This window comes from Triturus cristatus, chromosome 2_2, assembly GCF_964204655.1.
Source record: "Triturus cristatus chromosome 2_2, aTriCri1.1, whole genome shotgun sequence".
NCBI lineage: Eukaryota > Metazoa > Chordata > Amphibia > Caudata > Salamandridae > Triturus > Triturus cristatus.
In genome coordinates, this window is record NC_140582.1 from 558480971 (window position 1) to 558506113 (window position 25143).

Genomic DNA, 25143 nt, shown 5'->3' on the forward strand with positions numbered 1-25143 from the left:
TCCATTAATTCATTCATTCACATTACTAGTGTGCCATTCGGTATCTCAGGTTCCCTAGCCCACTGACATCTCTTAGAGGAAGCTTCAACAGCTCGGCTCCGCTATCGGCGGAGAGTGAGTCAGGCGTCTACAGAGGGCTGCTTGAGTGTCAGATTGTTCATTAGTAGTTGTGGAGATAGGACACCAGTGACGGACAACACAGAAATTGTCATTAACAGATGACTGTCCCTAGGCTCGAAAGGACTGGCATTATTACGTGGCTTTCAACAGATTTTAAGGGGATACACTAACATGTTTAAGGCATATGCATTTTTATGTGTAAAATGTATTACAATAGTACAATATATACCTAAATGTGTACTAGCTGCAAGGGCAGCACTGTTAGCTCAAATCGGCGTCACAACCATTTTCCAATGGGCGCTGCTTGCTAACCGCGTAGCAGACATTAATTCTGAAACAGGTGGATTGAAGGGGAAACCTGCTTTTGCAGCACAAATGCCGAATGTAACCTGGGAAAGCTCTCCCAGAAGGGAGTGCATTTTCTGTGCCCGCTGATTACACAATTTGACATGTCTTTGCCATGAGCTGGTTCCTGCCTGTCACCGCGTCGCCAAGAGCCACCGCTCCCTGTGTTGATCTTAATAGACTGTGACACGCGTTGTTAATTATTCTGATATAGATTCCCTTGTCCTTTTCCTAGCAGGCAGATGCACATGGTAACTTCATTGACTATCGAATAGAGTGTCTTAAGGTTACTAGAGAAAGGAATCCTCTACAAAATATTCGTGCACCTCCATTGTAGGTTAACCTTTTAAATAGACGCCCTGTTCATAGAGCATTGAAGCAAATGCATGAAACCTCCACATACAGATCCCTTTGATGTAATATTTTGTTGCAAGAATGCATTCCTAACACATTACACGATTTGTGAAATGACACAGTTAATTTGAGCACAGAAAAAAATCTGATTACAGATCAATTTGTCAGGAATCCAGGCGAAAGTTTCACATTTTGACAGGACATTATTTGAAGACAGCAATACATTTGTTTAACCACACTAAACAAATCAAGCCCTGCAGCCACACCTGTATTTGTTGTCCATTGCGGTCCATAATGGTACAAATTATGTTTTATGCCACTCCATCAAAAACTTTATGGTATCTCAGGCACAAGTCCTAAAGAAGCATTGAACGGCCCACCAAGGTTCACCTGTCACACGGAGAGGCAGATCTCTTTTCATTGCCAGTGCTAATGCTTTTTAGGTCTCGCCTGAGACAGCGCTTTAGCGCTGCTCTGGCGAGACTTATAGTAAGCGAGTTTTGGAAGTGCAAACGAGTGCTTTCAGGCCTCCAAATACAGTGCATGTGCGCTGGGCGCGCGCACCATTTGGCAGCCTGAAAGCACTCGTTTTCTTTCACTTTCGCGGCGCACGGCCGCTTTGATGTTTAATCGCGATCGCGATCACTTTCACATTCGCGCCTGCACGGACGCTTCCCTTCCTCCCTCCATGAATGCCTCTCCTTTACTCATTGAGTCTTATACCAGTGCTGAAATCCCAGATAATTATAATTTTCATTGAAAACCCCAGGCATTGAAGTAACTAGGCTGACAATTTACCCCTCCTAGTTTTGTGGGTATTAATCCCCTTACATATTATATTCTTTTGTCCCCCTGTAGCTCTGTTCGAGGTTTACAGTGTAATGACCAGGAAGTCACCTTATCAGCAGAGTGCGAATCGAACTGCAGTCACGTAACAAACTGAACACACAGTGCAAGTAAAACGACACGGGTAGACAGACCCCTGCCCGCCGCACACTATTAAGCAGTCAAAGCCCTCCCTGAGCACCAAGGACGTGAGCAGCAGACGCAGACCACATTGGACTGTCCCACCAGCCGGGTTTAGCAGTCGTACAAACATCCGAACATTACCCGTGCCCTCATCCATCCCTTGCAGACTGGCCAGCTGGGGTCTGCCCCGCAGTGATCGCAGTCACCACCCACCAACACTTCCCTTCCCCTCCCCTCAAGAACCCAAGACGATAGCCAGGAACGAGGCGACCAATCACTCTCGGGTCCGTAAATACCAAAAGAAAATTCGCCCATCGTTGCTGGCTCTATATTACGAGGCCGCGCCTGTCTACTGACAGTGTACTGTCTGAGAGCGCCTTGGACAAAACCGCTGAAATATTCAATCAGGGATTCAGCATTGTGTCTACTGCGCAAGGATTGGCTGAGGTGCCGAAAAATGCGCCAACCATATGTCCCCGTGCACATTTCCAGCTTCTCCCACTAGTAGAAAGTGTTCAACCTTAGGATTGGTTGTGAGGTTACCAAAGTATGGAGGTCTGATGTATTTTTATTTTATTTCACGGCATATTTCACACAATTAGAGCCTTTCCTTCTTACGCCCCTGCTGCTTCCTTTCCTCTCACTCGTGTCTCCTCCTGTCTTTCCTCTCTGTGCAGCGTTCACCCCTTCCTCGCCTTTCATTTATTCCTTCCTGTTCCTCCAGTTCCCCCTCCCATTTCTCATCCTTCTGCCATCTTCTTTATCTCCCCTTTCTCTCTTCCCCCTCCATTCCTCCTCTTCCCAATCGTCTGATCTCCACCTCTTCTCCTTTTCTTTGTCCCCATGTCTATTTTCCTTTATTACTCCCTCCCCTCTCTTCTCTTGCTCCTTGTCCCGCCTTCGCTCCCCTTTATATCTCCCTCCTTCCTTATCTCTCTCCTTCCTTTTCTCCCCTTCAATATTCATCCTTCCCTCCATTTCCTTCATTCCTCTCGCCTTTCCTCCTTTATTCTCCCCGTGTTCTTCCTTCTTTACTTTTCCTCCACCCCATGTTATCCACATTTCCATGCGGGTGTTTGGGGGGGGGGGGGCACACTGTTAGACATATGCCTTTCGATCCTTGGCGCGTCATCCTTGCCTCCCCCCCCTCCCCCCCTCCTCTCTGGTTACCTCTTCCGGTTTCACATCCTAGTGTGACTCTTTTGAAAGTCCGGCCCTGATAAGGGAGGCGCCCAAGTCCCCAGTTCCTTCCAGCCCTTGGAAGGGCCGCTTATAGTAACCCCAATAAACACGTGGGTGCTCTAAAGATTTGTGTGTGAGATTTGTCACCTCTGAGGAGGCCCAGGCTTTTAGTGTGGGCCTCTAAGTCAGTCATTTAATAGCAAGCATTAGCAGAGCCAAGGGTTCTGGCTTCAATGTGCTAAAGTATGTAAACATCCTTTCCATACGACTGTGTTGGCACCTTAAAGTCAGACTTATTGGATTTGCCAATGCACGTTTATCAGTGTATGGCGCTCTCCTGCTGGAAAAGAGCTAATCTGAACTCAAATATTACAAAAGTGAGAAATCAAATTAAAAAAAATTCCTTTATACAATGCATGCATGGCAAAGAATTTAATGTGTGTCGATTCAGTGCACTTCTGAGATGTGCAATATTCCAACGTGCATTGAATGCAAGCACTCCATAGGAGGCTGGAAAACACCAAACAACCACTCAGAGAGGAGAGAGACATCCTTGGTCCTCTGGCCGGAGCCATAGTGCACTGTTTGTATGTTTGAAAGAAGTGGCACTAATAGGACTGGCAGACAGCTGTGCTGACAAGCCAAACCAAAAAGCATTTGCAATGCATTAGGTCTCGCAGTTGTTAAGAGTTTGAGCCATTGGCACTGTAAATGGCAATGCCTTTTATTTATGTGTGGGTTTTTAAAACATAAATAAAAGGCATTGTCATTTACAATGCCAATAGCTCAAACTCTTATAAATGCGAGACCTATTGCATTGCAAATGCTTGTTTAGTTTTACAGCCCCTTTGCCACAGGTGAGACCTACTATCTTTGCCAGTACATGCTTCACCTGTTATTAGGCAAGGATCCACATGCTTCACTTTTGGGATATTTTTTGTCAGTGTGGAGAGCTGGAAGGCAAGGTTTGAGGCATTAAAGCTGGTCAATCTTATTCTTTTCCTCAGAACATTGTAAGATGTTTGCATGTGTGTGCACAGGCATGGTGGCCATCTTAGAAACCTTTTCTTAAAGCAAAAGAAAAAGCAACCAAGATGACTGCCTTGCATTGGCACATATACCTGCATGAGTAGCCATCTTGGCATGATTTAAACATCATTCTAAGATGGTTTTCTGACGATACCAGTGGGCAGTGGACAGAGCGATGGGGGTCGGTGGGAGGACTATGCAGCCACTTGAGGGGAGAAAAATATTTAGTAAATAGACGATAAAGAGAGCAGGGACAGGAGAAAGGAGCACGAGAACATAGTGAGGGGAGAGAAAATTGTCCCTCACGGATGGGTGAGCAACAGGGCAGGGGAGGGTACAATTAAAAGAGAGGCAACACCTGGTGAGGCATGTGACTCGGCTTTAAAGTTTAGTTGAGCCATGTCATACCAAGCTGAATCGTCTTTGATGCTTTCTTCTGCTAAATTTAATTCCTGCTTCGAGTTTTTCTTCTTAGGATCTGTAAAGCTCTTTACGTAACTCAACTTGTTGGACCTCTTGGAAAGGAAGGAATGTTGTGTGTAACTTTGTTTTACAAGTTGGTAAGGTGATTGCTCTGTAGTGCATTACATCACTACTTGTGATACTCCTTTTGCCCGATTGTGAGCCTCGACTTGGTAGAGCCTGATGAAGCCTGTAATTGCTGACCACAATATTCAGGATAGTATCTGATTGCTGCTTTCTGGTGTATATTGCTTGTGTTGCTTGTTTGCCACATAGTATTATAACTGTAATGTAATAAGTGGTGTAATGTGTGTGCATTGTTAGTGAGGACCACTAGAGCACTTAAGCATGCTCAGACAGTTTTAGCCCAAATGCTTTATGTCTAAAAGCTTATAAGATCTTTTACTAACTAATTATTAATCATTAATTAGCAACAGTTCTTCCTGTTGTTTGTAAAGCATAAGGGCATATTTATGAGCCCCTTTGCGTCGCTCTACCACCACACTACGTGGTGCAAGAGTGAAACCAATGAAAAATGGAATTTTGTGAAGCCACAGAAGGCCACCTTGCATATATCCTACGGGGAGTCGCCAGTAGGTAGTTCTAATTAGAGCCTAGTTTCCATAGGAAAAGTGTTTTTTGATTTGCCAATATCTTTGGTGCCGTTTGACGAATCTTCGTGAAATTTTCAAACTAATGGGGCGCTCTGGAATTGGGCGCTCTGGTCAGCTACTGTCTTGATAATTTTGGGGTGATTCATCAAGCGGGGGCAGAGAAAAAAGGGGATCCCAAAATGCATTTTCTCCATGTCAATTTCTATAGGAACCTTTGTTGCGGCTACAGTCTGAACTGCTGAACGGAATTCCACCAAATGTGGCAATGTGGTAGCTCTTGGTCCAGAGTGCACTCTTTGCTTTAAATGGTATAAATCCGTTCAGTAGTTCCTGAGAAATGTCAAAATAAAAAATATAGATCTGCGTACCCTCCTGAGCACGAACGTCATTTTGATTGGCTGTCATCACTCCAAACCAAGAGTGTTGCCAGCCAAATTGTGACTCGGTAAAACCGAGTCACAAGAATAAAGGGATGAAAATGGTTAAAATAAAGAAACGGGGGCAGGGTAGAAACAGCCTGACCCCTAGGCCTGTGAAGGGGGTATCACAGGTACTCCCAGGGCCATAAAAAGCATTAATTTTTTCATCCAGAGTGGCGTTGGGTGTGTGAAACCTGCCGAGAAAAAAAAAAGCGTGGTCTCCCGCGCTTCGTTTTAATGAGCCCCCAGGTGGTCTTGGTCCCGGGGGCATTCCTGCATGTTTATGCGGGGGCCCTGCGGAGGACCAGCAGCCCTGGGGAATGCCACCTCTCCGGGTGATACTCATTTAAATGCGGGGGCTCACGACCCTCCGCTGCCCTTGGTGCAGCCACCTCCCCGGGGCTTTCTCATTAAAAAGAAATAAAAGCGTGGCGCGGCTCCAGCCCACCTCACGCAGCCTCGGAGACCGCCACCTCCCCGGGGCTCTGCTTAAAATAAAGTAGTGTGGGGTGGCTCAAGCGCCCCCACACACCCCGGGGACCACCACTCCCAAGGGGCACTAATTTAAAGAAGCAGGGGGTCCATTGCAGACCCCTTGCCCCAGGGACCACCACCTCTATGGGGCTTTGCATAAGTTGGGAGGTAGGCCATGCGGTCCCCCTCCTGGAGCCCTCCTTGGCCCTGGGGACCGTCACCCCCCAGGACCAGCTCCAGCAATGTCCCGGGGTACCTAACCCGGGATATTGCAGTTTGCAATGAGAAGGCGGGAGCACGGCTGCCGCCCTGTCATTGCAAACACTGCTTTGCTTTGTGGAAGCGAGAGCAGGAAAACTGTTCTTGCTTCCACGAAGCAAGGCAGAATTGCTTTTGGGCAAAGGGAGCTGCATGTCAGCAGCTCCCTTTACCCAAAAGCAATGCCGGCTCCCGCAGGAGGCAGAGAGCCGACAGGGACCACAGGGGCATTGAGGCTCAACCCACGGACCCCAATGTGAGGGCATGCCCTGGGGGATGGGGTCCCAGGGGCAAACAAACAATGCCCATAGGGGGGGAATACATGCTTTTTTGTGTGAAAAGTGGCTTGGCCTCGGGGGATGGGGTCCCTGAGGCAGAGTTTGAGTGATGCGAATGAGGGCCATTTTGTTTTCTCGCGTGCCTGGAGTCGCGACTCCATCGCACCTCTCACCTTTTTTCAAAAGTCAACCACTTGGGTCGGCAAGTGGGTGGCACGCGCAGTATGCTGGGCACTTCAATTTGTCTGAGATTAGATTCACACTCTTCAGTTCCGCTCCTCCTCACAGAGTGTGTCAGAGGTAGCGGAAGGTTCCAGTTTCCAGCCACAGTTCATAGCAGGAGCAGTGTCTCCTTTCATAGAGGCAGAAGTTTTATTTCGTTGAACGGCTTGGGAGTTCCCATCTTCTAGAGGTCACAGGATTTCTCTCATCGTCTGTCGCTCTCACTTGGCAAGTATGAGAGCAAACTGACAGCATTTCCGGAGCAGTTCCAGGCTGAGTAATTCTTTCGTCATTACAAAATTCCAGTTTCACACCAAACTACAAGTAAGCTAACCTTTGTATTTCTGAACTGCAGCAGCAGTTTTTAGAGAGACTCCATTGCAACTAACAGAGTGCTATTAACTCCTGCAACGCTGGACATAATTAATTAATCTTGCCTCCCTTGCGTCTATCCTTTCCATTTTCCTTCCTGTTGTTCCTCCCTTTATCCTTTTTGCGCAGACCAGCAAGAAAGAAGAAATTTACGTCATTGCACTCAAACTGAAGAGCAACATTCTCACTCCATTGAACCCTAATTGCCCTTGAAGGAATAGACTGTGCATGGTGCTATTGTTGTTGTGTTAGGGAATTCTTTTCAGCATGCAGAAGTATGTAAATATATATATATATATATATAGCCAGAAACAATGATACAGAAGACAAGTACACATCAACCCATACAGGTAGAGAAGGTTGTAGAAAGCATTGAACCAATAGAACAGTTAACAGAGTAGAAGTAACCAAGTATAATCTTGTTTTCCCTTTGTGCATTAGGCCCTTTCTTGTTTGAGAACAAACAATAGAAACTACACATTAAGAAGAGAAGCAAGACTTCTGCTTTAGCTGGTAGGGGAAGTCAGAGTGAGAGTTGTAGACACTGTTAGCAAGTAGTGTAGGAGGTAATCTTCTTTTATCTTGTCCCTTCTCTCTGTGCATTAGATCTTCTCCTATTGCGGAACCCATTTACTCTTCTGAAGATAAGAATGTTATGTTATGTTATGTTATGTTATTCACTTTTATTAGGCGCACAGCTGCCCCAGCGAAGGGGCGTCCTGGCGCCTGATCAGGTACACAACACAACAGGTCAAGGCCAAGAAAAGAGAAATCAGATAGCAGGGGCAAACAGATGTGTTTTAATGGCGCGTCTAAAAAGAGTCAGGCTGTTTAGGGCGCGAATATGTAAAGGAAGGGAATTCCATAGATCAGCCGCCAGAACACGAAAAGAGCGTCCTCCCATCCTACTCAGCCTGAACCTAGGCTTAGTCGCCAGATGGTAAGATTCAGACCTGAGAGACCGCGTGGGGACGTAAGGAGAAATAAGGCCCGCCAAAGCAGGGGGAGAGGAAAGCTTCAGGATCTTAAATGTCAGACAGAGAGCCTTAAATTTGATTCTCTGTCTGACCGGAAGCCAGTGAAGGGAGGTCAGAACAGCAGAGACAGAGCCTCGTCTCGGAAGGCCAACAATGGCCCGTGCAGCAGCGTTCTGCACCCTCTGAAGCCTAGTAGCCTCAGCCTGGTTGACTCCAAGAAGCAAGGCACTCCCGTAGTCCAGCCGGGAAAGAATAGAGGCCTGAACCACCAGTTGCCGAGTGGGGTGGTCAAAGAATTTGAGGACTGACCTCAGCCCTCGCAGAATACCAAAACAGGTAGCTGCTGTCTTCTTTGTATGGCTGGTATAAGAAAGATTGGAATCCAGCCACACCCCCAGATTTTTAACTTCGGCCGCTGGAATGGGGGACACCCCGAGTTCAGAAGGCCACCACTGGTCTCCCCAAAGTTCCGCCTGCTTCCCCACAACCAGGACCTCGGTTTTCTTAGCATTAAGCTGTAGGCAGTTGCTACGCATCCAGCTAGCCACAGCTATAAGTCCTGCACGGAACCTGGGCGCAGTCACCTCAGGGTCCCCACTGAGTGTCACCGCCAGCTGCGTGTCGTCGGCATACGATGTCATGGTAAGGCCACATTGCCTGACGACAGCAGCCAACGGTTTCACATACAAGTTGAACAATGTGGGGCTTAAAGCAGAACCCTGAGGGACTCCCAGTTCCAAAGAATGGAAAGAGGACTGGCCAGGTGGAATGGCTACTTTGAAAAAACGGTCCGAAGAAGAAGAAGGTTTTCTAGGAGACTGATGGAGAATTAGCGAGGTTGGAGTGTCTCTCCCCTGTCCCATTCCCGTTTTTACCCTCCCTGGTGTAACCGTAAGAAATATCCAATTACGGAGGCACCGGTGGGTGGGCATTGGGATCTATCAGCCATTCTGCTTCTGTGAAAACCAGGTACTTGAAAGATTGAAGTGCCCACAAATCTTCTTCGCCCAAGCAGAATGGCAGAAGGGTTTAGTTTGAAGGCCCTGGGAGAGATGTTGAAAGGCATACAAAAGGAGCTGGGGCAGTCAGGGAGGAAAACAACAATTTGAAGCAAGATATAATAGCTTCCCGTCAGGAAACTATGTTACTTTCGCAAAAGGTTAATGGATTGGCCATGGAGATATACCCTCAGTTTCTCAGTCCCCGTCAGTTAACTCTCCACAGGAATCTAATCAGAAAACTGTAGCTCAGGTGGTTCACTCTGTCTCTCCTTTGATTCCCTTAGTTCTTTCCGAAAGATTTAGCTGGGATCCACAAAAGGCTCAACTGTTCCTCATCCAATGTTCTCTACATTTTATGGGCCGCCCTACCTTGTTTCCTGACGCTCAGTCTAGAGTAGCCTTTATTTTGTCCTATTTGAGTGGAGATGCGGCCAATTGGGCTATGCCCTTGGTAACTTTGGTCTTTATGATTTTGAACATTTTAAGACAGAGTTCCTCAGAATTTTTGATCGAAGAAAGATCTATCAGGCCACCGACAATGAACTGTTAGAACTCCGTCAAGGTTCTAAAGATTTGATTACGTATCTTACTCAATTTAATAAATTGATTGTAGAGACCAATTGGCCCGAAGAAAAGAGAGCTGCGCTTCTTTATCGTGGATTTCGTGGTGAACTAAAGGACACGCTCGCCCAGATTTCCAATCGACCTACGGAGTTATCTGCCTTGGTGGATTTAGTGTTACAGATCGATTTTAGTTGGTTTGAACGGAAAGGGGAAAAGAAGAAAGATTTTCGGATAAACATCCCTAGGTTTGATCGAGTTAAGTCAAAAGTGGGAAGAAATACTGGAACACCTTCGGAAGCAGAACCGATGCAGATAGGTACTATGCGAGGTTCCTTGAGCAAGGAAGATAAAGAAGAGCGTCGAGTCAAGAAATTATGTTTATATTGTGGAGTTTCAGGGCATTTCATGAAGGAATGCCCCAAAAGGCCAAAGTTTTTGGTGAAGAGAAACGCTCAAAACCATCAGTAGACGGGCTTGTTTTGATGGTGCAAGAAGAAAAGTCGATCCCAAGCTCCCATCAAATAATCAATACGCTTCAGACCGTGGCACCTCATTTGATTTTACATATGACGCTCAAGTTCCTTGACCAAGAAATCACGGAGGTAGCCATCATGATTGATTTCGGCACCACTGGCAACTGCTGCGATATTAAGTAAGCTCGAGGAATACGAATAAATGCCATTCTCAAGGGAAGAAGTGAGCCAATTCGAGTAGTAGATGGGGCTAATCTTTCCTCTGGTCCCATCACTCGCCATACAGAGCCTTTGGAATTAATCCAGTGGGATGGACATCGAGAAATTCTTTAATTCAACCTTATTGATGCACCACAATTCCAACTGATTCTGGGCTTGCCTTGGTTGTCGGAGCACAACCCTAGCATCGATTGGGAAAATCAGACAGTTGAAATTAAATCTGCATTTTGCGCTGCACACTGGTACATTCTTCTGACGAAAGCATGGCACTTACTCATGCCTCTTTGCTATCGTTTGGAGTAGAATCAATTGGGGTAATTGACTCCACCGAAATTCATATAGAATATCAGGAATTCCAAGAGGTATGTAGTGAACAAGAAGCAGAGAAGTTGCCTCCTCATCGTCCTTATGATTGCACGATTGATCTGGAGCCCGGAGCAGTTCTCCCTTGTAGTCGGATATATGCCTTGACCAAAGCGGAAAATTGTTATCTAAAAGAATATTTAGACCACTACCTTGCAAACGGATTCATTAGACCTTCACAGTCCCCAGTCTCTTCCCCATTGTTTTTCATACCGAAGAAAGAAGGGAGCCTGAGAACGTGTATCGACTATCATGCGATAAACCGAATCACAGTCAAGAATCTCTATCCCTTACCTTTGATTTCTGTCCTCCTAGACCAAATCAAGGAAGTGAAATTCTTTACAAAATTAGATCTTTGTGGGGCCTATCATCTCATTCGAATGAAAGAAGGCCATGAATGGAAGACAGCATTTCGGATTAAATTTGGATTGTTTGAGTACCAAGTCATGCCTTTTGGCCTCTGCAAAGCCCCTCCTGCATTCCGGCATTTTATCAATGATATTATGGGAGATTTAATTGACAAGATTGCAGTGGTCTATTCGGATGACATATTGATTTTCTCTCAAGACCCTCAGAAACATCCAACGCATGTTAGAATGGTGTTGGATCGACTTCGTAATCATTGACTTTATGTCAAGTTGGAAAAATGTGTTTTCAGTTCTAAAGTTGTGGAGTTTTTAGGATTCGTTCTGTCCCCCGAGGGAATCACCATGGATCCGAAGAAGGTGCAATCTTTAGTCAACTGGCCATCACCAAAAGATGTCAAGGAGTCCAGAGATTTTGGGCTTTGCCAATTTCTATCCAATTTCATCCAAGGGTTCTCACAAAAGATTGTTCCTATTACACGCCTTCTTAAAAAGGAGTAAAGTTCCAATGGTTGGAAGAAGCAGAACAAGCTTTTGAGTTTATAAAGAAGAGTTTCACCTCAGCTCCAATCCTATTACATGCTGATCCAACGGAACCTTTCTTTTTGGAAGCTGATGCATCGGATCAAGCAATTGGGGGAGTGCTTTTGCAACGTCATCCATACACTGGTCAGCTGCATCCGGTGGCGTTTCGATCCAGAAAGCTGAACTCAGCTGAGATCAACTACACCATTGCGGAGAAAGAATTACTGGCTGTTAAGGATGCTTTTGAAGACTGGAGACATTACCTATTGGGCGCCAGACATACGGTAACAGTGTTTTCTGATCACAAGAACCTACAGTTTTTTAAGACAGCAAAAACTCTAACTCCTAGGCAACTCCGTTGGTCTCTTTATTTAGCTGATTTTGATTTTGTGATTTCGTATCGTCCTGGGCACAAGAAGGGCAAAGCAGATGCCTTGTTGAGGATTCAAACTGAGACACAGGATCATTCTGTAGCTCCCCAGCCAATAATTCCAGAGTCCAAAATTGTTTGTACCATCTCTTTTGAAAATTTTCAAGAGGAAGTTCGAAAGAATATGACCTTGGAGGAAATGGATTGGTCTTTGCAAGGAGTTGGAAGAAAGATACAGAGTCGGTTAACCTATTATAGGGAGACGTTGTATTTACTGACCACCGCCCTTCAAGAAAAGGCATTGCATGTCTGTCACGATCAGCCTTTAGCAGGGCATAAAGGTTTACTAAAGACTTTAGATCTTGTTCAATGCTATTTTTGGGGGCCTGAAATGAATTCTTATGTCAAACGATATGTAGAAACTTGTGAACTCTGTGCTAGGGGAAAATCCATTAGCCAGGCACCCCAGGGACTTTTACAACCTTTACCTACACCCCCTCACCCGTGGCATACTGCCACCATGGATTTGATAGTCGAGCTGCCCTTAAGCCATGGGTTGAACACCATTCTGGTGTTTGTGGATACCTTTACGAAAATGAGCCATTTTGTTCCTTTGCCTGGGGTTCCATCTACAAAAGACTTAGCCAAGCAATTTAGTGAGCACATTGTAAAAGCACATGGGGTTCCCAAGATTGTAATCTCTGATAGGAGGTCTCAATTCGTGTCCAATTTTTTGGAAGGCCTTCATGCAGGGGTTGGGAGTAGAAGTAAGACATTCTACCAGCTACCACCCTGAGACAGATGGGCGACCCGAGAGGGTCAACTAAGAATTAGAACAATATATCCGGTTGTTTCTTCTGGATCAGGGGGGTGAATGATCAGAGATGCTATGGATGGCTGAATTTGCATTTAATAATGCTAAGAATGTGTCTACATGTTACTCACCTTTCTTTTTGAATTGTGGACGACACCTTAATCCTTTCATTACAAATGAAGATTTGGAGGTGCCTGCTGGAGGAAATCTAATGAAAGATTTAAGTTTTACTCATAAGTCTGCAGAATCAAATCTAGCAAAGGCTAAAGACAGTTATAAGAAACAGGCGGATAAACATTGAAGGTTAGCGCCAGTGTACCAAGTGGGAGATCAGGTCTGGTTATCTTCCCGCCATCTTTATTTGAAAGGCAATAGGAATTTTCAACCTTGTTTTGTAGGTCCCTATACCATTGAACAAGTTTTGGGTCCAGTCCCGGTCAAGTTGAAATTACCTCCCAATTCAGGCATTCATCCGATTTTTCATTTCCCTGTACTAAAGAAAGCTGCACCTCACGCAAGATTATCCAAACCACCAGCCCCTCTGTTGATAGATGATCATCCTGAATATGTAGTGAAGGGAATACTAGACTCAAAAAGAATTAGAGAGAGACTTTACTATCTTGTGGATTGGAAAGGATATGGTCCTGAGGATAGATCATGGGAACCAGCAGAAAATGGCCATGCCCCTAAATTGAAGAAACAATTTAATTCACAGAGTCCACTCAAACCTGGACCGATGACTCGGTCCTTGAGCGGGGGTACTGTCAAGAATCATGTTAACGCAGTTGTAATCTCTCGGAGTAAGATCAGCCAGGTCAAGAAGGGAAAGGTTAGGGTGGTGGTGAAACCTTGTTTGGTTAACGTTTGGAAAACCCTTTAGTAATGCCCCTTTAGTAGCTTACAAGATGGCTGCCGTATTAGCAGCACTCTGAGATAGCTTTAGAACTCTCGCGAGGTTTGGGTCTGCAAGTGGGTGGCGCGTGCAGTATGCTGCGTACTTCAATTTGTCTGAGAAGAGATTCACATGCTTCGGTTCGGTATCAGCCATTCTGCTTCCGTGAAGACCAGGTACTTGACAGCAATACTACCTTAAACGTGAGTAACACATTTGTAAGGTGTTATATATTATTCAGCACTGCTGAATTGGTTCTAGTGATATTTTTAGATTTATAAAAAAATTAATTCCAAGTGTGGAAATTGTAAGAGAAATGTGATGTATGAAATATGTTATAAAATGTACAGATCTCTAATGTACTTTGTATTATTGTAATGAAATTATTTTTTAAATAGTTTGTAGATAGTAACATCGTAGAAGGATTAGTGCTTGCTTTCTGGAATTTAGTAAGAATTAAATCTGTAGACTCATGCACTAGGTATGCACTAATGTAAATATGCACAAGCCAGTCTTGGAGTTATGTATTCAGATGTGTGCTCTGATTTAGTCATGCAATCATGGAGGCACTATCTATATACAGTTGTAATCCCTCAGACATTAACCATAGATGTGTGCATTCACCCAGGCACATCTATCCCACTCAAAATTCAGTCAGGCACTACCCATGCTCTCATCTACTCATTCAGGTACTACTGATGCACTCATATCATGGCCCTTACACTCATATTTTCTCTCAGGTACTTCCCATACACTTATACAATCATCCAGTTACTACCACTGCAGTCATAGAATCACTCAGGAAGTACCCATGCACTTTTTTATTCCTTCCAGCAATTCTCATACACTCTTATCTTCAACCATGCATTAGCCTTACACTCATTGTTTCTCTAAGGTATTTACCCTGCGCTAATCTAATCACCCATTCAGTATTGCTGCTCTCATGTTATCACCCAGGCAGTACTCTCACACTGAACTTTTCACTCAGGCACTACCCATCCAGTCATATATTCTCTCAGGCACTACAAACGACCCATCTATTTGTATGTTTCTTTGATATATGAAGCCACTTTTAAAAGGTACAGACACATGCATGCATACTCTCTGGAATATGGTGAGACGTGTAACAGACACATTGAAAAAGTTACTGCTTTGTATTTGGCTAGGCCCAACACTCTGAGTAGTTGCTGAATAGTGAAGCTGCAGCTCAAAAGTGAGGTTTAAGACATGTTGGCAGAGGGATTAGTGATTAGGTGAGTTGTTATTGGTCTATGGAGATGTACATTTCAGGTATGCCGCATACTTTTAGGTGTCTCTTTAAAATGAGAAGTGCTGTCTGTCAAGTTTAAGGGACTTTTTAGTCTTATGACTGAGGTATGTGTCTGTGTGCATATGTATTCTCTTACGTGTTATGCCCAAGCAGATGGCAGAGGTATAAAACTCTGGTATACATGTATCTGTATGTTTCTTTTACTTATGAAGCTACTAGGAAAAGTCACAGACACATGCATGTCATATAGTCCCTCAGACATTATCCATTGATGTGTGCATTCACCCAGGTACTACTATCCCAGTCACACATTCAGTCAGGCACTACCCTTGCTCTCAACTACTCACTCAGGTACTACTGATGCACTCATTTTATGGCCCATGCATTAGCCTTACACTCATATTTTCTCTCAGGTACTTCTCATACACTCATACAATATTCCAGTTACTACCATTGCAGTCATAGAATCACTCAGGTAGTACCCATGCACTTTTAAACAATACTCATACACTCATGTCTTCAACCATGTGTTAGCCTTTCACTCATGGTTTGTCAAAGGTATTTCCCCTACACTGATCTAATCACCCATTCAGTACTGTTGCTCTCATGCAATCACCCAGGCAGAAGTCTTGCACTGAACGTTTCACTCAGGCACTACCCATTCAGTCATCTATTCTCTCAAGCACTACCCACTACCCATTTATTTGTATGTTTCTTTGATATATGATGCCACTTTTAAAAGGTACAGACACATGCATGCATGCTCTCTGGAATATGGTGAGACTTTTAACAGACACATTGAAAAAGTTGCTGGTTTGTATTTGCCTAGGCCCAACACTCTGAGTAGTTGCTGAATAGTGAAGCTGCAGCCCAAAAGTGAGGTTAAGACATGTTGGCAGAGGGATTAGTGATTAGGTTATCTCGTATTGGTCTATGGAGATGTAAACTGCAAGTATGCCACACAATTTTAGGTGTTTCTTTAAAATAGGAGGTGCAGTCTGTCAAGTTTTAGGGACTTTGTGGTCTCATGACTAAGGTATGTGTCTGTGTGCACCTGTATTCTCACATGTGTTATATCTATAAAGCTGGCAGAGCTATAAAACACTGGTATATATGTATTTGTATGTTTCATTTATATATGATGCCACTAGGAAAAGGTACAGACACATGCATGCTTGCTTTCAGGAATATAGTGAGAACTATATCTATATATTCAAGCACTAGATATGCACAAATGAAAAGAGGCTCATATCACTCTTGGTCTCATGAATTCACTTAGGCATTCTTATTCAGCTATGCAATCAAGGAGGCACTACCTATACACACTTTTAATCACTTAGACATTAACTAAACATTCATATAATCACCTAGACACTACTATTCCACTCAGACATTTACTCAGCCAGTACTTATGCACTCATATATTCACTGAGACACTACTGATGCACTCTTGCAATGGTCCAAACATTACCATAATACTCATACTTTATCAGAGGTATTTCCCATACATTCATACATTCATTCAGGTACTAGCTCTGCAGTGATAGAATCACACAGGCAGTATCTGGCACTCATCCATTATCTCAAGCCCTACCTATACACTCATGCAATGAACCATGCTTTAGACTTGCACTCATAATTTCTCTCAGGTTTTTTTCATGCACTGATGTGATCACCCAGGCAGTATAGCTGCACTAATTCAGTCATCTAGGCACTACTCTAGCACTGAACTATTCACTTAGGCAGTAGCCATCCACTCATTCATTCTTTCAGGCACTACATATGCACTCTTCTGATGATCCTACCATTACCCTTACACGCATCCTTTAACTCAGGCACTACCCATGCAGCCATACAGTTAAGGAGGAACTACCTATACACATACTACCCATATACTCACAGAATTACTGAAGCACTAGTCTTGCACTAAACCATTTTCCTACACAGTACCCATGCACTCATCCAATGCCTCTCTCTGTACCTCTCTTGCTTCTTTCTGCACATCTTTTGCCTCTTTTGGCATCTCACTTGCTTCTTTCTGCACCCCTTGTGTCTCTTTCTGCACCCATCTTCCCTCTTTCTACAGTTCTCTTGCTTCTTTCTGCATCCCTGTCCATGCTTTTGGCAGTTCTCTTGCTTCTTTCTGCACTTTTGTTGCCTCTTTCTGCTCCTTTGTTGCTTCTTTCTGCACGTGTCTTCCTTCTTTCTGTAACACTCTTCTTTTTCAACTCCTCTTGCCTCTTTCTACACCCCTTTTATTTGTTTCTGTGTGTTTTTGTACTCCTTTTGTACTCTTTCTGTACTTCTTTTGCCTCTTTCTGCACATCTGTTGCTTCTGTCTGCATTTCTTACATTTTTCAATAAGCGAGTTCTTTGAGTATTCCATTTTGCTGTTTCTAAACCTTTCTACTTTTCCTTTCTCCTTTTTGCTGTGTGACCACCTTTTCTTCTGTTTTTGCAGTTCTATTCCTCGTTTTTATACCTTTCTCTTTTTATTTGTTATAAATGCAATAGGAATGTAATTGTAATTTTGTGGTCAGTTGTTATTTTCAAAATTGAAATGTTATTAATTTACATTTGTTTATTGATGTAACAAACTAATTAAACTATTATTTGATTTTTAGAAAGATATTTAGATTGGAGTATAAATAAAAGATGGCAAGAAAACATGAAAAGAGAAGAAAACAAAGGAAACAGAAGTGCTTAATGAAAACTAAAAAGAGTGGAGTAGAAAAACACCAAAAGGTTGCTGAGGAGAATGTATCTTCTTGTAAGAGAACTAAACAATTTATTAAAAAAAAGTTGTGGAGAGATTAAAGAATGAAAATATTAATCAAAGAAGAAAATAAATTTTTAGAACAAAGGAGATGCAAATAAACAAACACAATGGAAAGGAAAAAGCTGTCACAAAAAGACAGAAACAATTTAAAGATGCACTGGGGAACAACCAAGCAAGATGAGTGAAATCCGCAGCAGGGAAAGAGCAGCACATAGAATTATCATTAGGTATGAGTCCTAGTTTGTGTAGCTGAACGGGTGTGCGATATAGCCTGTGCAGATATTTAAAATGTATGAGACGAAGGCGATAGTTGGGAGACAGTTTCTTGGTCTGGTTACAGCAATAGAGCCAATCAGCTTGGGAAATGTCCACACCTAACTCTGCACCCCATGCTGCTCGTGCGCGCTCGGTGGAGATGGAGGTGGTCGACAGCGTGAGGGCATATCATTTCGTTGCCAGCTTGCTGGGAGTGGGGGAGGTGTATATAAAGTCAAGAGCAAGCATTGAGGGTGGAGGTTGAGGAAACGTTGGGTGAAGCTCCCTGCAAATAGCCCGAAGCTGATAAAAAAGCAGAGTGTCCATCGGACCAGAAGAAGCTGGAAGAGAATAAAACGTATTCCCGGGGTAGAGATTCGCCAATGTCGTCAGCCCCAGGCGGGTGGCATGTTTAGACATGCCAATTGGTTGCAGAGGCGGGAAGGCAGGATGACGTACAATCGGCATGCTATTAGCTGAAAGCGTCGGAGCGTTGGAGAAATGGCACAGTCCCAACCAAGCCCAGCGCAGGGTCTCAACTGTGTTGACATCCACCCATGGGCGGCTAGCCGGCGCAAACAAGGCAGCATTGAGCGGCCAGGGGGTCGCAAGGTTGGTTTCTACCACTACGTGCGGCTGATAAGGGGCGGGGTGAACCCAGAAGTGTAGAAAACTGGCCTGGGCGCTCAAGGCATAAAGTTTGAAATTAGGAGCGCACATGCCTCCAACAGACATGGGGAGTATGAGGATATCATATGCAATCCTAGGCTGCTTGCCAGCCCAAACGAGTGAATTGATCAAAGAGCGAATTTTACGAAAGAAATAAGCAGTCAGAGGTATGGGAATTTTCAAGAAGAGATAAAGGAATTCCGGGAGAACGACCATTTTGGTGATGGCTATGCGGCCCGCCAGAGACAAGGGGAGCCGGTTCCAGTGGGGTATTTTGGATTTGAGCCAGTCCACCGCACGTCCGAAATTGGACCTCCAAAGGTCATCTAAGTCCCTTCTAAGCCAAATTCCTAGGTAACGAGTGGGTCCGGAGGCCCATAGAAAGGGGAAATCAGGTACAAATGGCTTGGTGGCATCTGTGAGAAGGAACAATATTGACTTGCTCCAGTTCACCTGTATATAATACGCCAAACCTTATTATCTCACGCACAAGGGGGCTGAGGTTTTCCTGAGGATGGCGGACATACAGCGTAATGTCATCAGCATACATGGAGACCAGGAGAGGACGGGCTTAAAAGCCGATGCCCTTCTGAGTATGGTGTTGCCGGAGTCTGGCAGCAAGGGGCTCCATCGCGATAGCGAAGAGCATGGGGGAAAGCGGCCAGCCCTACCGAGTGTCGCGCTCAATCGATATAGGGTCCGACATCTGACCATTAACCCGAAGACGTGCTGAGGGACGGGCATAAAGGAGTGATATCGTACGGATATAATTATTGCGTCATACCAAGGCGCGGCAGAAAAAAAAAATGGCCACTCAAGTGTATCGAATGCCTTTGTGGCATCAAGTAGAGCGGCCACAGCAGGGAGACCAGGATTAATTTGGTGACGAACAGAAACAATGGTGTTGAGGTTATGGGAAGTGGCACGGCCAGGGATGAAGCCGGACTGATCGGGGAGGGCGATGAGGGGCATAAGGAGGAGCCGACGGGAGGCCAATAATTTACAAAGATCTTAATATCAATATTAATTAAGGAAAGGGGGCGGTAAGAGTCACAAAAGTCAGCCGGTCTGTCCGGTTTAAGTAATAGCGTGAGAATTGCCTCCCGGAGGGACTACGGGAAAAGGCCATTGTCAAAGGAGTCATTGTACATGGCGGCCAAGTGTGGTACAAGAAGTGGGGCAAACGTCTTGTAGAACGAGGCGGAGAGGCCGTCGAGACCAGGGGCCTTGTCACTGGGCAGACTATTTATGGCAGCAAGTATCTCCTCCTTAGAGAAGGGCTCGTCCAAGAATTTGTGATGGGGGTCCTCCAGCGAAACCAATGCAAGATATCAAAATATTGTCCGAAAGCCTCACGTGAGAGGGGAGAGGCGGTGTAAAGTTGAGAATAATAATCTATAAATCGAGCCTGGATTTCTTCTGGCGAGGTAGTTCTACTGGAGCCACCGTCCCGAAGAGACGTGATATATGACGCAGCTCGGGGAGGATGCAAAAGGTTCGCCAAAGTCTTACCAGGTCGATCGCGTTTGCCGAAGCGGCAAGCCTGGGCCTCCCTGCCAAGAAAGGAGAGTTCCCTGTTTGCCTCGTCAGTGAATTCAGTGTGTCTGACACGCAAGATCGCGAGGATATCTGACCTGGGGTGGGCCGCATATTCTGCATCAAGAGCCTTGATCTACGAATCTAGCTTGTCCAAAGAGACGCGGATGGATCGAAGGACCCCAGCTTGCAGCGAGATACAATCACCACGTATCACTATCTTGAAGCCCTCCCAAAGGATAGATGCTGAGTACACAGAGCCAACATTTAAATCAAAGTAGTTGGTAATCGCCGTTTGGATCTCATCACAAAAAAGGGATTCTCGGAGGGCGTTCGGTGGGAGCCGCCATGTAAAAGAGCGTCGTGGGGAGTCGGGGAGGCGGAGACAGAGCTGGACAGGCGCGTGATCGGAGAAGGTGCGTGCCATATGAGTGGCGGAGGTAAGCCATGTGACGACATCAGGGGAGGTAATCCATAAATCAATTTGGGACCAGCAGCCGCGAGCACTAGTGACGCAAGTACCCTCACGGGCCTCAGGTTGAAAATGACGCCAGGCATCATATAACGAATTATCAGTCAGTATAGACTGAAGTAATGCAGTCGAGCGAGGGTTGGAAGAGTGGGGGCCGGAGCAGTCCAAGACGGCAGACAGTGTAACATTAAAATCACCCCCCCAGAGAAGGGCAGCTGGCCCCAGGGAAGAAATAAGGTGCCATATATGAGTAAAAATTTCAGGATCATCCGAATTGGGTCTGTACACAGCAGTGATCGTTGTGGGTTAGGACAAAAGGGTACCATTCAAGATGACAAACCGTCCGTCCGGGTCACTGAGTACCAGTATAGTGTGCCAAGGGAGCCCTCTTCTTCGTAAAATGGACACTCCCCTAGAATAGGAGGAATAAAAAGAGGAGTGCGTTCATCCGAATAGCGAGACTGAAGTCTGGTGGAGGTGGCAGGCAACAGGTGAGTTTCCTGCAGAAGGCAAATGTCGACCTTATGCCGGTGTAGGTGTGAGTGAATGAGCCTGGCTTTACGGTAATCATTATGGCCACGGATGTTCCAGGTCCAACAAATGGTGTCAGTCATGGTGTTATGTGCCTAGGTAGAAGATAGAGAGCAGTGCAAGAGGCCAGAGAGCCAAGAATGCCACAATATCTGCTCGGGCAAGCATGGCATGACAAGAGTAGGAACCGGGCAGACGCGCAATGTGTATACTGGAACAGCTGCCAGTCCGCAGCTGTGTAAATTCTAACCATGGGGACTAGCTCCTGGAGGCGGAAAGCTCTGAAGGAAGAACTCATATCATTCAGGTAGAAGAGGACGCCATGTACTAACATGCAGCCCTGAACAGGCCTAATGATAAGGTGGTGCGTACAGATTGAAATGGGAAGATGTGGAAACAAAAGCATAAAAAACACAATGATATAAGAAAAAACCCAATGAGACCCCCCACCCCAGCCCAACCCAACTGCCTGCTCACTATGCAATAGAGAAAACTGGTGCTGACAAAGCAGTAACAGACTGAGTGTAATCAGAAACATTCCCCATAGCCCAACACCCGCCCTAACCCCCCACCCTTGCAACCCAAAACACAGTACCAGAAGGACGCCCAACCCCGCACCCACTCCAGCCCCCCAATCAGGCTGAGGTACCCCCCTGCCTGACCCCAGGAACCCGCAACTAGGAAAAGGGGAAACAACATTAAGAGAGGGAATTATCCCGTGAGGACATGGCAGGGCTCAGCGTACTCCCCTGCAGTGAAACAGGGTGGCGAAGCTAAAAGAACAGCAGACAACATTCAAGAACAAATTGCGTACAGGTCACAGCATTTAAATCATTGTCACTAAGGCGATTGGCTGCAGTGAGCTGAGAGCTGGATGGTGATGAGCGTGATGATTTTACAAGTTTCTTAGCAAAGACGAGGGCGTCACTACGATCAGGAAATACAAGTGTTTTTGCGCCCTGACGGACTCTCAGATTTGCTGGATATGCCAGGGAATAAGAGACATCATGTTTCTGCAGAATCCACTTTGCAGGAAGAAATTCACGCCAGGCAGCCTGAACAGTGAGACTGTAGTCTGGGTAGAACGAAAGTGAGTTACCTTGGTGATTGATTTTGCCCATGACGCGTGCTGCATGGAGAATGGAACCCCGATCTCTGAAATTTAGGATTTTTGCGATGATAGGGCGAGGAGGTAATCCGGGACCAAGGCGTGGGCCAAGAGAGCGATGTGCGTGTTCAACAATAAAAACTGAGGAAAGAACGTCACTGAAAAGTTCCTTGACCAGTTGCTCCACAGAGTCTTCCATGCAGGAGATATTGGTGGACTCTGGCACACCAGTTATACAGAGATTACTCCGACGGGAGCGCGCCTCCAAGTCCTCGTTTTTCTCCCAGATGATAGCTAGGATTTTGTCCATTTGCAACAATTTCTGAAGATCCTGAGTGGCAGCATCCTGGGCGTCCGAGACCCTGGATTCGACATGGCAAAGACGATTGTTGTGGGAATCAACATTGGCCTTAACTGAGTCCAGGCAGGCAGGCAGAGAGTTGGTCCAGTTAGGTCGCAATTCCAGTGACCGTTGATTTTACTTCAAGTATAATTGCCTTTAGGTCATCATCACGGACAGGAGGCGCATCCATGGGGGTTGCAGGGTCACCACTTTCCGAATTAGTGCCGTCTTGGCGAGTTGACCTGCGCTGATCAAAGGCAATTTTGGGCTACTTGGGGTCAGTCCTCCCCATGGTAAGAAAACCCAGACAGCAGGCGCCACCAAGGAGTGGGGGGAGGAGAAGTGACCAAGAAAGTCAGTGGCAAAGGGTACCGTGGGCGGGCCAACTCCCCACAGTAAGTGGTGAACAACCAGGGGATATCGTCCAAGCGCCACTGAATGGGGGCAGCGACTAATGGGCTCCGAGACCAGTGAGCACCGGGATGAAGAAGTGTGGCCGACAGCTTGGGTAGCAAAATGTCAGCACAGCCAGGGAGTGCCCCACCAGTGCAGCGCCCCACTTGATCATCGGTAAATAAGGGAGGCAAGTGAGCACACCAAACTCCACAGTGAGGCTAGGCAGCGTGGGTCCTACCCTGCAGGGCCAGTGATGGCGGGGCTGAGCAGGAGGCCAGGGAAAGAGTTAAAAGTGCAGAGGGTCACACAACACGCCAAATGCCTCCTCCGCAGAAGTCAAGGAGGGGGAAAAGGTGCCCAATAGGGATAGCGTCAAAGAGCGCAGCAGACGAGGCACAGCCACACAACAGTTACAGTCTGAGCAGGAGAGGTGGCACTGTCACCAGCACTGGGAGGAAGCAGCGGTCAGTCCCAGCTAATAGTGGATGCAGTGTGATGGTGAAAGCACGTGGCAGATGGCAGAGGAACCAGTGCTGCAGCTCAGCAGGGTGATAGAGGGAGAGCACAACACTTTAGGCTGAGAGCAGATTAAGTATCTCAGGGGCCCACAGGTCACCTAGAAGAGAGGTCAATTGTCCAGCGTGGTGCCAGCGCCACGGAGCTGATGGCCACAGAGCTTGGCTAGCAGCAGAACAGGAGGGGGGCGCTGGGGATCACACTGCGCACCACACCGTATTCAGGATATGTTGTAGGAGCCGCCACCATCGAAATGCTTGCATTTATAAGATGTCACCATAAGACTGGAGGCGCCGAGAAAATGCCGCAGCAAGTGTATGCCGGGGCGGGCTCAGAAGTTCCAGGATGGCAGTCCCAAGGCCGTACCGGGGCACACACCAGCAGGCGCAGAGTGGGCCTCAGGTCGATGAAGGTCTGGTCTGGGAAGGAGGGGAGGGGAGCAGGCACAATGTGGGCTGTAGTAGCGGCAGGGGCCCAGGGCCAGGCACGACCAAGAGCGGGAGGAGCACCAGATACTCGAGGCAAAGGCCATGAAGGAAGGGTGTGCCATGCCACGGGAAGAAGCAGCAGGAGTGAGTGCAAGCTCAGGGCTAACCGCACAGCACAGTGGCACACAGCAAATCTCGGGGCCGATGCAGGTCAGGTTCGCAGCAAAGGGCAACAAGCCCGACATAGGAGGCAGCCACAACTCGGGAGCCCAGGGTGAGCAGAAATGGTGCCAGTCACCAGGTATCGGGAGCGGTGTGGTTGAGGCGTCACGGGCCGCAGGGGGAGGTTGCAGAGGTGTGCATGGGTTCAGGGCTCCCCGCACAGCACAGCGAGAGTGTGGCCGGGAGCACGCACCAGTCTGGTGCAGTCGCGGCGGGGAGACACGGGGGGGCACACCACTCCCGTCACCGGGCCCCGGTGCCAGGAGGAGCGGAAAATGACACCGGATTTGCACAAGGCCTGGGCCGGGCGGTACAACTCGTGGGCCCCCAACCCCACCGCAGAGAGCCCCAGATGTGGTGGCTCTCACCGGGTTGAAACAGTCCAGGATCCTGCGATATCCCTCAGGCGGCACAAAGCCCCAGGCGACCCAGCCAGACTGCAGAGGAAGAAGGGCTGGGCCTCGCCGACCCGTGAGGTGCAGGCCCGGCACCACAGATGGGCAGCAGCTCTCAGCCCTTGCAACACTCCGAGGAGAAGGAGCAGCACCGGACGATGCCACAGGTAATAGTGAGATGGGGAACGCTGGTTTTAGACAGTAGAATAGCCGTCGTCTACAGGATTCTCACAGATATTGAGTTTGGCCGGCAGAGCCCAATTAGAGTGCGGCCATCTTGCAGCCGGACAAGCCACACACCTCCGCAGGTGCTTGAAAGTTGGTTGAGGTGTTAGACATGGTAAAGACACGGGACACTTCTCAGCTATGAACGTTAAGTAAACCGCTTAAAATTATCCATCACGAGAGATAACTATACTGCTAAATAGGTTCTGCCATGTAATATATCGGGACATGTATATATTACAACATAAAGAAAATATAATGGAGACTTCATGTCCCTAGGTGCAGATAGTGTGAGCACACTGAACTTCACAAAGATCCATAATTATGTGTGAACCAC